The sequence below is a fragment of the Lissotriton helveticus genome, chromosome 5_1, assembly GCF_964261635.1.
Source record: "Lissotriton helveticus chromosome 5_1, aLisHel1.1, whole genome shotgun sequence".
NCBI lineage: Eukaryota > Metazoa > Chordata > Amphibia > Caudata > Salamandridae > Lissotriton > Lissotriton helveticus.
Genome location: NC_136065.1, coordinates 478,865,922 through 478,880,204, shown reverse-complemented (window position 1 = coordinate 478,880,204; position 14,283 = coordinate 478,865,922).

The following is a 14,283-nucleotide window of genomic DNA, read 5'->3' as shown; positions in this document are numbered from 1 at the left end:
GTTCCGTGAGATTAGACACTGCGATTCAATAAACAGGAGTGACGGTATTAAAGCAGAGAGGATTGCAACATCTAATTGTTTGCAAGATAAGGTGAGGGTCTTTTTTGTAAGCAGAGATTTAGTTGAGGGTCTAATGGCTGATGATGCCTGATCAATATCAAATGCAAGCACTGATATATTGCTTAAATTTCGAGACCTGGCTGAGCTCTTGGGTTCAAAATGTGTTGGATTTGACAGAGGGTTTGGAGAAGGGAATAGTGGAATCAATAGGACTTTTCCCTGACTGTAGATCAAGGCCCCTCGTTGCATTACTAGGGGTGTCAGAACTTGCAAGAAGGGCATGCTGGCACACCCACTCCCAATACGAACTGTGGTTAGCCCCTATTCAGGGGTCTATAGCAACTACCCTTTAGGGCAGGTATCATTACAGGCGGTTAATCCCCCGATGTCAGTAATGATCGGAATACCAATATTTATCTTACCCCCTAAGTCCCTGATGAAGATATTTTATTACCGTAAGCATTGATAAACATTACTCCATGGAATGTAGCAGGAATATCTGGGCTACTGTCAGAGGTTGAGTGGGGTCAATTTATTGATATGTTTGATATATGTCTATTTCAGGAATCATGGTTTTATCACTTTTTCATAGGAGTGGGCACACAACCTTTTGTGTGGATGTGGTCACGTCTGCAAAGGGTAGACCTTCAGGAGGGCTGGGCATCTTGGTTAAAACAGAACTCTAATGTAGAATTAACACAGTGCCTAGTCACTCCCCAGACATCCTAGCACTTAGGTTGATGTTTCCCTCTGGCTTCTCATTAAAAATACATAATGTTTACAACAGAGTGGTGTCCCGTAACGAGTAGACAAATATAATTAACCAATTACAGCAAGTGCTTTTAAAAAATGTGGGGAAGGATCTAATTCTGGTGGCAGGAGATCTTAATTCTTCCTTTGAACTAATGGATGCAGCACTCCTTGATCTAACCTGTTAACTGGATAACCAGTGGGGTATCCCACAGATCAACCTCCCAACAGTGAGATGAACACCTAAAGCTGGTCAGTTGACGTTACTAACACTAAATTAATTGTAGATGTCTGTCAGACCGACAGGGCAAATCGACATTTAATAGGCTAGGCCACAGTAGTAGAATCAACTATATGTGGAAGAGTGTGGCTCAATGGTTAGAGCGGCAGACCCTGATGCAGAGTTCTGGCCAGGGACCAGGGTTCGATTCCCGCCTCGGCGGGGTCTCGGGCTCAATTTCCTCGGACCTGTTAATTCTCGCCTCGGTGCCTATTCTAATCATGGGCCCCTCGCTGCAACTCTGGGCAATAGCTTGCTTAGCCTCCACACCGGCCCCAACAGCGCTAAGGATGCCTGGCTTCACCCTGGGGGTGCCCAGGAGTGGACACTTCACAGGGAAAGCCAGGAGGGGTTCCACAGCGGTATGAGTATCAGCGCCAGGAAGCCGAATAGGCGACACCGCAAGGTGACCGTCTGGTGACAGTGCGCTCTATAAGTACCATGACATGACATCTTGGCTGCCATCTTGGACATGTAAGTGATAGACCTGGTAGACAGTGATCATAACACCCTTAGCTTGACAATATGTGTCAAATTAGTTCTAGCTTATGCAAGCAAGGGAAATAGAGCTATAGGAGATATTTCACCTAATAACAACTTAAGATCTATTAGGTGGAACTGGGTGGAAAGAAACCCTGCAGCTCTGGATTTTGCAAAGGGAAGTGTCAAAGGGGACTATGAGTATCTGTCCAAACTACCTCTTGAGTCTAGAAATGAGGAGCTTGCATGTGGACATGACAAGATATTTAATAAGATAAGGGAAGTGTTGGGCAAAGACAGAAGGAAAGGGAAGCCCTCCCAAAACCTGACACCTGGGGGTCGATTCTGATTCGGGAAAAAAAACGTCCGTACGATTTGTATCCGGAGCGCTCTCCGTATGAATCGTACCCGTCCGTCCGAGTCGCGTAGTACGATCTGTAATCCGTGAATCCGTCCGAATCGTCGCGATCCGTACATATTGCAAGGCTGAAATCGTGAACCGTATGACTCGTACACATGCCGTACGACCCGATGAGTACGATCTGGACCGGGGTATGAGGACGCGATTCGTACGGTCCATGTCAGGTAAGGGCGAGTCGTATGGAAAAGCACACAAACACATACACACCGTACGGTCCGTACACCCCATGATCGCAGGGGTACGGTGCGTACCCCTGCGATCATGGGGAGTACGCACCGTACCCCATGTACGATGGGTGTACGCACCGTACCCCATGTACAATGCGTACACCCATCGTACATGGGGTACGGTGCGTACACCCCATGATCGCAGGGATACGCACCGTACCCCTGAGATCATGGGGGTGTACGCACCGTACCCGGGGGGCTGTTCCGTACCTGTTTCAGCGCGAACTCTGCTTTTACGGCTGTTTTCAGCTCCCGTAGAAAAAGGGTCGTATGGTGCGTACCCGACACGTATCGTACTTGCTGGGTCATAAAAACCAGCCGCGAACCGTTCAGATGTCGCGTACAGCGGCTTCCGAGGGAGAATCGTACGGAGATTGGAGTCGTACCGTCTCTGTACGACTCGTACGGAGTACGGCTCCTGGTACGGATCGTACTTCGTCGTACGTACGGGGGATGTTGCAGGGTACGATTCGTACGGGAAAAACGCTCCAAACGGATATTCGGAGCGGTTTTTCCCGAATCGGAATCGGCCCCCTGGTATAATGTCGATTGTAGAGTGGCAAAAATTGAGCTCCTTGTGGCTACCAAATCTAGATCTCAAATAGAGATAGTTAAATCCAGGTTTCACTTTTGGAAAGTATTAACACATGCAAAAAGGGAGGGGGAGAGTTCATTATGAACAAATCTGCATGAAGCTTTGGTCAACAAGAATACCAAGGCATTTTGGAGAACAGCTTGATCTGCACAAATGGTCGCAAACCAGCTCTGGAATTTTTTTTATCCAACCTAATGAGTAGGTACTGCATTTAAGTCAGCTTTATTCCATTAGGAAGGAGGATAACCGTGTGTCACTAGGTAGTGGAGCTCTACCCATTGCCAGAAGTCTGAAATTCGTGCTAAAAGAAACAATAAATGCAATCAAGTCTTGTATTCAAAATCATGCCCTGGACCCTGATAGAGTGCTAAATGATCTGCATAAAGAAAATCCTGAAATCTGGGGGCTATATATAAACCTGCTCTCCAATAGTATATTAGCTGGTATGAACATTCCCTATTCTTGGAAACTAGCTGAAATTGTTGCTATATTCAAGAAGGGCGATCACGCAAAACCAGCCAACTATAGGCCCATCAGCCTGACTAATTCTCACCCAAAAATGATTTGTAAGCAGGTTTTGAAGCATCTCCAAGATTGGATTAGTGAAGAGAGTGTTTGTTTTTATCAGATTGGCAGGCAAGTTTTAGATCTAATGTAAGTACTGTAGATCAGATCTTTCGGTTTGTTTATATCTATTGGAAGGAGCTGATCATCGACAAAGTTAAACTATATGTTGCCTTTGTCAATCTTCGATCGGCCTTTGATATGGTCTCCTGAGATAAGCTATGGAGAGTATTCGAGGAAATGGGTGTGCCTTTTGTCACCAATGATGTTTACACTATATATTAATGGTGTAATTGGGTTTCTTAAATCACCACAGCGACTCCAGGAGCTTTTGAATGATTTCCAGTTGTTCTGCCTTTAGCAAGGTTTGTAGCTCAATAGCTCCAAGACCAAAAGTATGATTTTTTTCCTCACAGAAGACGACCCACTGCAAGAGATGAATGCTGGTGGGTGACACCCGCTAGAAGCGGTGGTGGAATTTGATTATCTAGGTATAAAACTCACAAGAAATTTATGTTGGCCTCCGCAAGTAGAAAGGGCACAATTGTCCCTGGTACAACACACTGCAAACATAGCAAAAAACACAGAAAAAATATATCTAGAAGGGTGGCCCCTGCACTAGAGATTTACAGTGTTAAGGCTCTAGGATTAGTCTTTTATGGTGTGGAGCTATGGGGTAGTATAAAAACCCATAGCTTGTCTGTAGTGGCGCACTATATGTGGAGACTTATGGTCTAACACATTGGATTTTATGAAGTATGTTAACGGCTGCCAAGGTAAAAATAGTGATTATTTGTTTTTCTTTTCTTTTTTTAAAACAATTTCTTCACAGATCATTGTGTTTTAATTGTACTGAGGAGGATGGTGTGAATATTCAGGATCCATCGAAACGCGTCCACATGTATTAACCTTTGTGGTTGTTTAAATAATTTGTATTTTGCATCTTGTTTGCATGATATTTTGTTTTAATATTGATGGATTTGTTTGAGACAGCAGCTCACATTACGAGAAAAAGCAATTGCAAAAACTGACTGTTATCAGCAGATGTTCTTTTAGAAAAATATTTTTTTTATGAATAATAAAACACTGAATGAGATATATACCTTGGCAAATCATGTTTTGATTAATATTTAGATTGTAAGAGCTTTTGTAGTTCTACTTATATGCGGGGTCTTGAAAACTATGCTGATTGAGTGTTGTTAGGTTTAACCAGGAGTGAATTGAGGTGAGCAGGATAACTGCAACGGATTACGTGCGAGACAAAATCTATTTTAGATACAACCAAGGGAATCTTCTTGTTTTACTTGTGTACTTACCCTGTTCCCTTGGGGCTAAAGGGTTACTCTCCTTTCTTAACCGCATGCGCGCTAGCGGAATTCTGCTCCTGTGCTGAGATTTTTAAAACCGCATGTTTCATGACGAGCTGGGCTCGTCATGAGCGTGCGAGGAGGCTACCTCATGACGAGCCCAGCTTGTCATGAGCGTCGAAGGGGTTAAACATCCCAGAGACAGACCATTATGCAAGAAAGAGAAGGAAAACGCGTGTAGAGTAGAAAGAACATAGACAGCTGACAGGAGAAACTCAGCCACCCAGCTGACACTTTGTTAGCAACTCCTGCACCTTTAAGCCTTCATAAGAAAAATGGGTCTGGGCCTCCATTCAGATCCGCAGAATTGCGGGTTCCACAAGAGAGACAGTTACCCGCCGCTTCTGAAGTGGCGGTACATTCTCTCTGCGCTGCCAGCACCTCACCACCATTTGGTGACGAAAATCAGAGCAAACAAAAAAATTAACCCCACAAGCTTTGGCAGTCATCCCCACACACCCACAAAACCACTCACACACACAGTCACAGGCCCATACAGTCACTCACACACCCACTCACCAACCTATACAGCCACTCAAACAACCATTCTGAAAAGTTACAGCTACAGTTAAAAACAAAATGAAAAAAACCTTCATAATTCACTGAAAACCAAAGATTACAGGGATGTTATACTTGGACATAGTATTTAAAAAACCTTAGAAATTCACTGAAAAATACAAAGGTTACAGGGAGGTAATGGTTAGGAAGTAGATTTTTTTTAAACGTAGAAATTCACTGAAAAAAAACAAAGGTTACAGGGACGTTATAATTAGGATCACATTTCACTTGTACAAAACCATAGAAATTCACCAGTACTTATGTGGACATAGGAGTAGGTGTACGAGAGACTGCAGGTGGGTGTGAGTGATTCTGTGGATGATCTCAGCAGTGATGTCATCAGTGATGTCACCGGCCATGTCATGAGTAATGTAATATGTGAGGTCTAAAGCAGTGCACAGCGAACTATAAGTTATAGTCAGCTCAGGTAACTATAACTGCTGAATTTCTATGGTTTTGAACAAGTGAAATGTGACCCCTTTTTCAATAAGTAAGGTATTTTCTATTTCCTAAATATAACAGCCCTGTAACCTTTGTTTTTACAGTGAATATATATCTATATGTAATAAAAAATTAACAAACATATATCGAACACAATTATATTATACATATAAAAGTATCAATTATTTTTTCTTTTTATGGATAGTTTAAAAATAAAAAATATATATCACAAATCCAAACTAGACAATACTAGGGAAAGGTGTTGGACTTTGAAGGAGTCAGATTTGCTATTCAAACTCCAATATAGGCAATGGTAAGGAAAGGGTTTATCTTTGGAGAGATCAAATTTACTATCTCCACTCCAATGTAAGCAAAAGCAAGCAAAGTGTTGGACTTTGTAGAAGTCAAATGTACTATTCCCACTCCAATCTGAGCCGCAGTAAGGAATGTGTTTGACTTCGCAGCGGTGAGATTTACTATTCACACTACAATCTGAGCAACAATAGGGAAAGTGTTGGAGTCTGGATGGATTGAATTTACTATTCCCACTCCAATCCGAGCAACAGTGAGGAAATTCTTGGACTTTGAAGGGCTTAAATAAACAATTTTATTTTCAGTCTGAGCAGCAGTAGGGAACATTTTGGACTATGAAAGTCTCAAATTTACTAATCTCACTCCAGTGTAACTAAAAGAAGGGAATGTTTGGGATCTTGGAGGGGCTAGATTTACTAATTCAACTCATAAACTTTTTTTATTACTTAAAAAACAAAATAAAAATATTTTTACAATAAAAATATATTAATAAAGATAAAGTAAATAAAAAATACACACTTTATATTACAAATAAAATTCAAATAATTACCTTCCTAATTCTAAAACACAATATCAAACAATAAAATTAATTTTCAAAAATGTACAAAAATTTAACATCATTAACATTACACTAATTATTAAACAAAATAGTTACTATTAAAACAAGAAATAGATATAAATATAACAGTAATTTACAAATAGTGCGTAAGGAAATTAACTCATCAACCAATTAACAGTTAATTAAAAGAACTTCAAATAATTAAAATAACCATGAATCAATTTAAGAAATTTATAAAATCTAAAAATAATCATTTATATTTTCAATAAATTCTCACTTCAATCCCCTATAAGCCCTGCAACCCACAATTAAATTTAAAAAAATCAAAATTATTTTTAAAACAATAACATTAAAACTGCTAACTATACTAAAAAAAATCAAATAGGATTATAATACAAATACCCTATAATAATACAATAACTAACATATATTAACATAATTAAATGTTAGATTTCTGACAACTATATTAAATAACATGAGATTACAATATTTCAAAAACAATATTATATATCTAAAAAAATGATAGTCTTACATTCTATATTCTGTCCCATGGTATATTTGAGTTGACAATATTTTTACACAATATTCTTAAATCAAAATTTCTTTTCCCACCACGGTTTAGTGGCGTACAAAATGGAGGGCATAACCCAAAAGAAAGCATTAGTACTTGAAAAACAAGCATTGGAGGCCAATCAAAAGGGATGGTAAAGAGGCTGCACTCCATAGGAGTATCAAACTCAAGATTGACAAGTTGATAATTAAATAAGAAATAGGCAAATGAGAGTGACATGAAAGTCAACCAATGGCAAGCAACGGGTGGGCACGAAGCCCCTGTATGTTCTCTGTAAGCCCACAATATTTTTCAGACATTGAATGTGCTGTCTAGTAGGTGAGTCCTAAAAATGACATTCAAGAGTGAGATACAGAGACATGAGTTGTAGGTTAGGTTTGGGTTAGTGGGGTGAATGAAAGCGGAATGAGGTGGAATTAAAACTAGGCAGCCTTGTATAACTCCCCAGTTTGGCAGCGCCGGCGACGTGCTCCTATGAAAACATTGTGTTCCTGCACTTATATATTTCTTTGCAAATTAATCACGATTGCCGTGTGATAAAAGAATACATGTGAGAGGCACTTTTAATGTGAGCTCTTTTCAAGAACGTGTTACAATGATGAAAAAAAACCATGTCTCTAACATTTTAGCGTTTTAAAATGAAATGAACGGTTAAATATGCTAACGTTTTCACTTGTTTTCTTCAACAATTGACAACAATCTGGTGTTCCAAGACGAACCTTAGCAAAGGTGAAAAAAGTCGCAATCATTTGTATTACTTTGCACATCCTGCTGTGCTTTTTCTGGAACGCGCTCATTTTCACCAATATACAGAACAATCAATAGTTGCTATGGTGATCAAATAGCAAAGAGTGTCTTTGGAACTATGTAAGCCACATAGGCTGTGTACCTGCAACTCTGTCGTAGAACATGGGAAAAAGTCGGGATGCCATCCACACTCTGTGCATAAAATACTTGTTGCCGATGCGAATAACAAAAAAATGAAAAATGTTCACATTAAAGAGGTGTTTATAAATAAGTTAGCAATCCGGGTTTCATCAATCATTACAACAAGCAACCAGAAACCGTACCACACTTTTCCACCACAGTCAAGGTCGAGGTAACATTAAGAGTTTAATCTCATCATGCTGCATGTTCCATGACTGGGCTGTAATGTTCCTTCCTGCAGAACGGGTGTGACCAGGTGGGTTGACATTGAAAGAGAATGATGTCTAGATATATGTATGTCAGAGGTTACAGGTGGTGGCATTGGCTCTCAGGTTGAGAACCACAACTTATTTTTTATTATCTGACTTTATCCCAAAGAAAGAGCGAAGGGAGCAATAAGGAGAAGAAGAAGGTAGAGATATATGGTAGAAAAAATGCACGAGCTGGATCAGTGCTTAATTTATTTGAAGAAAAGAAAAAAAAAGTAAAGAATAAAGCCCTGTCAACGCTGGCAGCATCACAGGGCTTCGTTTAAATTTTTTTTTTACCATAAGCCATGTTGTACAGCAGCCCGCGCTGCAGTCTAAAAAGCATTGACAAAGCCAATAGATTTTGCATTTACGAAACCTACTGGCTTTGACAGTGCTTGCTTACTTAGATACCGCTGCCCATGTCTATGACCTTGGTTAAAATGGGAGAATATTTTGAAAAATGTTATTCAAATGGTGCATTTTGCATCCCAATTTTTCACTTACACTTCCTAAAATCCATTGGCCATAAAAGGTCACCCATAAAATATCCTAGAGTTTCAAAGTCTTGTGGCCTTTTTTACATTCAGGGAAGATGAATTTTCATTCAGTCAATCAGGTTTCTTGTAAAGTGCGACTACTCACGCGTTAGGGTCTCAGGGCGCTGTGGGGGTGGGGGGGGTCTGCGGTTCAGTCAAAGAGCCAGGTCTTGAGTTCTTTCCTAAATTGAGGCAGTGACAATGATTGCCTGAGGTGTAGAGACGAGGAGTTTCAGGTCTTTGCAGTGAGGTAGGAGAAGGATCTTCCTCCGGCCGAGGTCTTGCAGATCTGTGGGATGGTGGCCAAGTGGGCAGAGGGAGATGTCAGGTGGGTGTGTAGAAGGAGAGATAGTGGTTAAGGTATGCAGGTCCGGCGTTGTGGAGGGCTTTGTAGGCATGCATGAGGAGCTTGAAGGTGATTCTTTTGTTAAAGAAACTAGATCGGAACTGCACCACTATAGAATAAACAAGTCCATATAGAAAATCATCGCTCAGTGAAGCGTGGTGTGAGGTAGTTTCTTCTTTATTTTTTAATTTATAAAAAGCAACAGCCAACGCGTTTCGGCAAATAACATAGGACTTCTTCAGGGCATTATCAGTCTGAGGCGACAAACGGATGATTGGGTTGTAACCTTGTAGGTGAATTATCCTGAGCAGGAGTAGATATCTGACATATGATCTGTGCATAGAATAAGTAATCCAAAATGAGATCATATGCGTTATTTGATGTAATCCGATATCCAATAGTTATAGGTTAATCAATAGAAGACGTGGTATGATAGCCACTGTCAGATAGAGACTGTGCGGGTAGTATTAAGGCCTGCAGATCTTGAAGAAGACTCGTTGCACTAGCTGCTGTACTTCGTATTAGAAGTGTAATCCGGCATAGTTTCAGTCATCACTCTACTTCCTGTCTTTTGTTGATCAGGAGCCAGTGGAGGTCTCTCAGGTGACTGGTGATGTGGCTACAGTTCAGAATGAGTCTAGTGGAGGCATTCTGAATGTTCTGCAGTTTCTTTAGGGATGTTTTTGGGTGGTGCCGGAATAGAGTGTGTTGCCATAGTCGAGTCTGCTGTTGACATGTGCATGGTTGACCGCTTTGCTGGAGTCAGTGAAGATCCACTTGAAAATCTTCAGAAGCATGCAGAGCATGTGGAAGCAGGTGGAGGAGACGGCGTTGATTTGGCAGTTCATTGAGAGTCAGGAGTCTAGGATGATGCAGAGGTTTTATGCGTGGTCCGTGGGAATGGGAGGGTTATGAGCTCTGCGGGCCACCAGGAGTCACCCCAGATGGATGGGCTGGTGCCCAAGATGAGGAATTCAGTCTTTTCTGAGTTGAGCTTCCGGCAGTTGTTCTTTATCCAGGTAGCGACTGCTTTCATCCCGTTGTGGAAGTTGAACTTGGCAGCAGTGGGCTCGTTGGTGAGGGTGGGAATGAGTTGGGTGTGGCCGGCGTAGGGGACGATGTTGAGTCTGTGGCTTCTGACGATGCTGCAAGCATGGCCATGTAGATGTTGAAGAGGGTGGGACTCAGGGAGGAACCCTTACGCACTTTGCAGCTGATCTCTGTGGGTTCTTAGTAGAACGGTGGAAGTTGGATTCTTTGTGTTTGGCCGGTGAGGAAGGAGCAAATCCATTCTTTAGAGGAAAGACGTATCACATAATGCTACTGTAGTGTGTTTATCTAGGGACCTGTATCGATACTCCTATTTCTGACCCTTGCCCAGTTATAAATCACTAATATCCATACAACGGCACAGAAACCCGTTTCATAAATTAGTCATAGCGCATGCTATCACATTAAGCAAGCACTATTCCTCCAGCCCCCTAGAAGGCACACCGAGTTCTTAAACAAATCTAAGCCTCGAGCAACCTGGGAAATCCCCGCCTGCCATGTTTTGATTTAGTCCAAGAACTCCTGTAAAGCACTGCGAGAACGCTCAGTTCTTAGTGACATCTTTATTGACGTCTTATGTCCATCCTTACGTCAAACCCAGCACCTCTCAGGTATAAATATACCAACGCTGCCCTAAGCAGAGACACAGTGGTGATGAACCTGGAGCAGTGACTACTTGCCGGAGAGCCCAGCTGATGCGAGAGCCCACGGACGCTGCCCCTCCCTTTTGACGCGCTGAGAAAGACGCTGTCTTTTCTCTTGCCGAGAAATCCAGCCTCCAGCGTTTCCAGCCCACCTTCGCGGGTGACTGGGATACCGAGTCCTGAGAAAGAGATACCAGAGCTCCAGCCTTCTAAATCCCAGGTACTGAACTGACTAAACCCTTATAGAGAATTCTTGAGTCAGATTCTTGGCAAAATAAACTTAACTTAAACTGCTACTTACTTACTCCCGCCCATGTATTAGGCTTAGGTCAGGTACACCGGGGTAGGCGTAGTTAGAAGCACCAGTTGAGTACGATTAGTCAATGTATATATGTATGTATATCTTTTATCCATTTTAAAGTATCATATGGCTAAGAAACCATATCAATGCTTTTACAGTATTATTTTATAATCCTGCTTTTACTATATGCATTCTACTTAACCCTAAGTATTGCAATTGTAGCGATTCATTTCTCTTGTATGAGAACAGAGACTGATCAATAAATAACACCTTTTATTGAACACGCCCGTCTCTTCTTTTCTCTACAAATCTGGTGAAACTAAGTATGCATGTATTGACTGAGTAAAATAGCTGTCTTTTGTTTTCACACGACTCTAGAGATATACTCTTGATCAGGGAGAGCAAAGTTGTCATGTTCTATGGTTGTCAGAAACTAAATCCCTTCTTGTCTATCCAGGGAGGTTAAACTCCTCCTCGCTTATTCAAGAAAGTTTCCAGTGAACTCTGAGCTAGCTGGCACACAAAACTTAAGTCTAATATCGTCAGTAAAAGACCTAGTTAACCTCAGTCCTACGTCTATACTACTGAAGATATTATTCCAATGCGCAGAGCCTATTGGGAATATAGGAACTACACTACATGGCGCCCAACGTTTGGTAAGGCGATAAATCTAACGCAAGACATTGGAGTAACTCAGTCGTGCTTTTTCACACAGACCCTTTCTCCCGTAAATACTCCAAAGACGTCTGGAGTGGGTCAAAGGTTAAAATCCGCCAGAACTTAGTAGAAAGAGATTTCTATGTATAGTTTTTGGTTTATTCAACGTTGAAGGATACAGTGTTCCAAAATATTGTGCACCTAATCTTTGTTTCCTTGGAAACCTGATCTGCAACAAAAAAACCTTCCTGTCAGTAAAATGTCAGACAACGAAGAAGAAAGGGAGGCAGCTAGAATAGCAGCTCAACTCCTAGCGGATGACACAAGTCTCCTACAGCAAGACCCGGATGCAATACTCATCCCGGTCAGCATAAGAAAAACTATAACACTTAAACTTATAGAAAATGGACTAACACCAAGAGGTGGTACAGTCATATTCGTAATTGAGGCACATGAATATCGGCAGACAGAGGTATTCTATTCATGGATAAACTTTCCAGCAGCAAACGCTGTCACAAAAGAGTTCCACTATTATAAAATAGAGGAACCTCCGGATGACTACACTCCTTTCGAGGAGGTGGAAATCCCATTAAAATACCAAGAGCACCTGCTCTGGTTTAAAGGCGCCCTAAAACCTAATAATCACATCACTAGGCTCGGTCCACTAGGTAGACCAGGAGCAACGTGGCCGGTTCTAGCCAGCTACACACCACATCCAGACATTGAAAAAATGTCAATACCAGAACTTTTAGCACAGCTAAAACAACTGATTAAAATACATAGACAATTAGTCCAATATGTAATGCGGACTTCAACAGTCCAACCAACTATTAACATTCCACAGCTGACCCCTCATCAGGGGAACACAAATAAAATCACACCACAGAACATACAGTCATGTCTGGGTAAAGTACCCATAAAACGGGAACAAATTCCATTCTGGTTAGCACAGAAAATCACTCAAATAGAGGCAGTATTTCCGGATACTACCCCTACTGAGAAACACAGAATTCTGACTATCTGCCTTCCAATGGGGATCGCACAACATGTGGAGGACTGTGACACTTGGGGCACAGTCTTTGCTTCCATTTACACAAAAACACATGGTGTTCCGTCCATGGCGGTAATACCTGATGTGCTAAGACAGATTCAAAATGAATACGGTCCAGAACCTGCTTTAACTCTGGGTATGAAATTACTGAAAGACTTCAAGCAGGTCTCAGCTTTATTATTATCTAACATAAAAGGGGAAGCAGCATCTGTAGCGATCCGCCAGAAGTTGAAAGAAACAGATATAGCAGAACAACCATTTGAACTTGCCAGAATCATAGAAAAATCCTATGAAGAACTAGGAAGAGATAGTTTGGGTGGGAAACCAGTGAAACCCCAACTAACTGAAAATCCTGAAAAGGTATTTATTAAAAACAATCTAACCGCTCCAAAAAAGAGCTGGGATGGAAATAAACAATCCACTCCCAAAGAAAAAAGATTCCAGTCCAGAGGAAGGTCTCCTCGGCGGAGAGAAAGATCTCCAGACCAAGGACACAAGTCTCCCCAAAGGGAGCCCTCTGAGAAAAAATACAACCTTAGAAATAGGGATAATTTGAAGAAACCTGATAGATATCAAGATATTGATACGCGTCCCTCTCGATCTTTTCAGACTTCCTCGCAGAAATCGGAAAGAAGAGGATGGTCAGAACACAGGGAAGAGCACGTCAAGTCCAAAGACAAGGAACCTGGTCATCAAAGTAAAAAATTACAATTTCCAAAAAAGAAGGTAGCCAGTATTAAAGTAATCAAACATGCCGAGGATACTGAGGACACAGCTGAAAAACGGAGAGTGGGCTCAGACAATGCTAGACAGCGCAGCAGAAGTGAGCATAGCTCGCAAGATCCTGATGAATCATCTGGAGACAGTGGACACGAATGAATACATTCAAGTGGAAACTGCAGACACCAGAGTTAGCAAACCTCATAAAATATACGAAATAACATTACGTATAGAGGGAGATAAGACTAGGAAAATAAGGGGTCTATTTTGGAATAACCTCTCCAAAGGCTATGACATCCTTTTAGCTGAAAAAGACTGGCCACCAGAGTTTGTCAGGGAGTGCCCTCATGGCGAAGAAATGATTAGGCCTGCCTTCTCAAATCACATTCCAATACATAAAAAATATACACTTGCAAGAAAGTGGGCAGTAGCCCAAGCTCCTGCATTATATAAAAACCATGTGGGATGGGATGAGGACTCTTTTCCTCACAAAATCCAGTTAAAATCTCAACCAACTGCACAAAGGCAGTACCCAATTAAGCAAGAAGCTAAAAAACAGGTCAAGGAGATCTTAGATCAACTTGAATACCAGGGGGTGATTGAAACATGCACCTC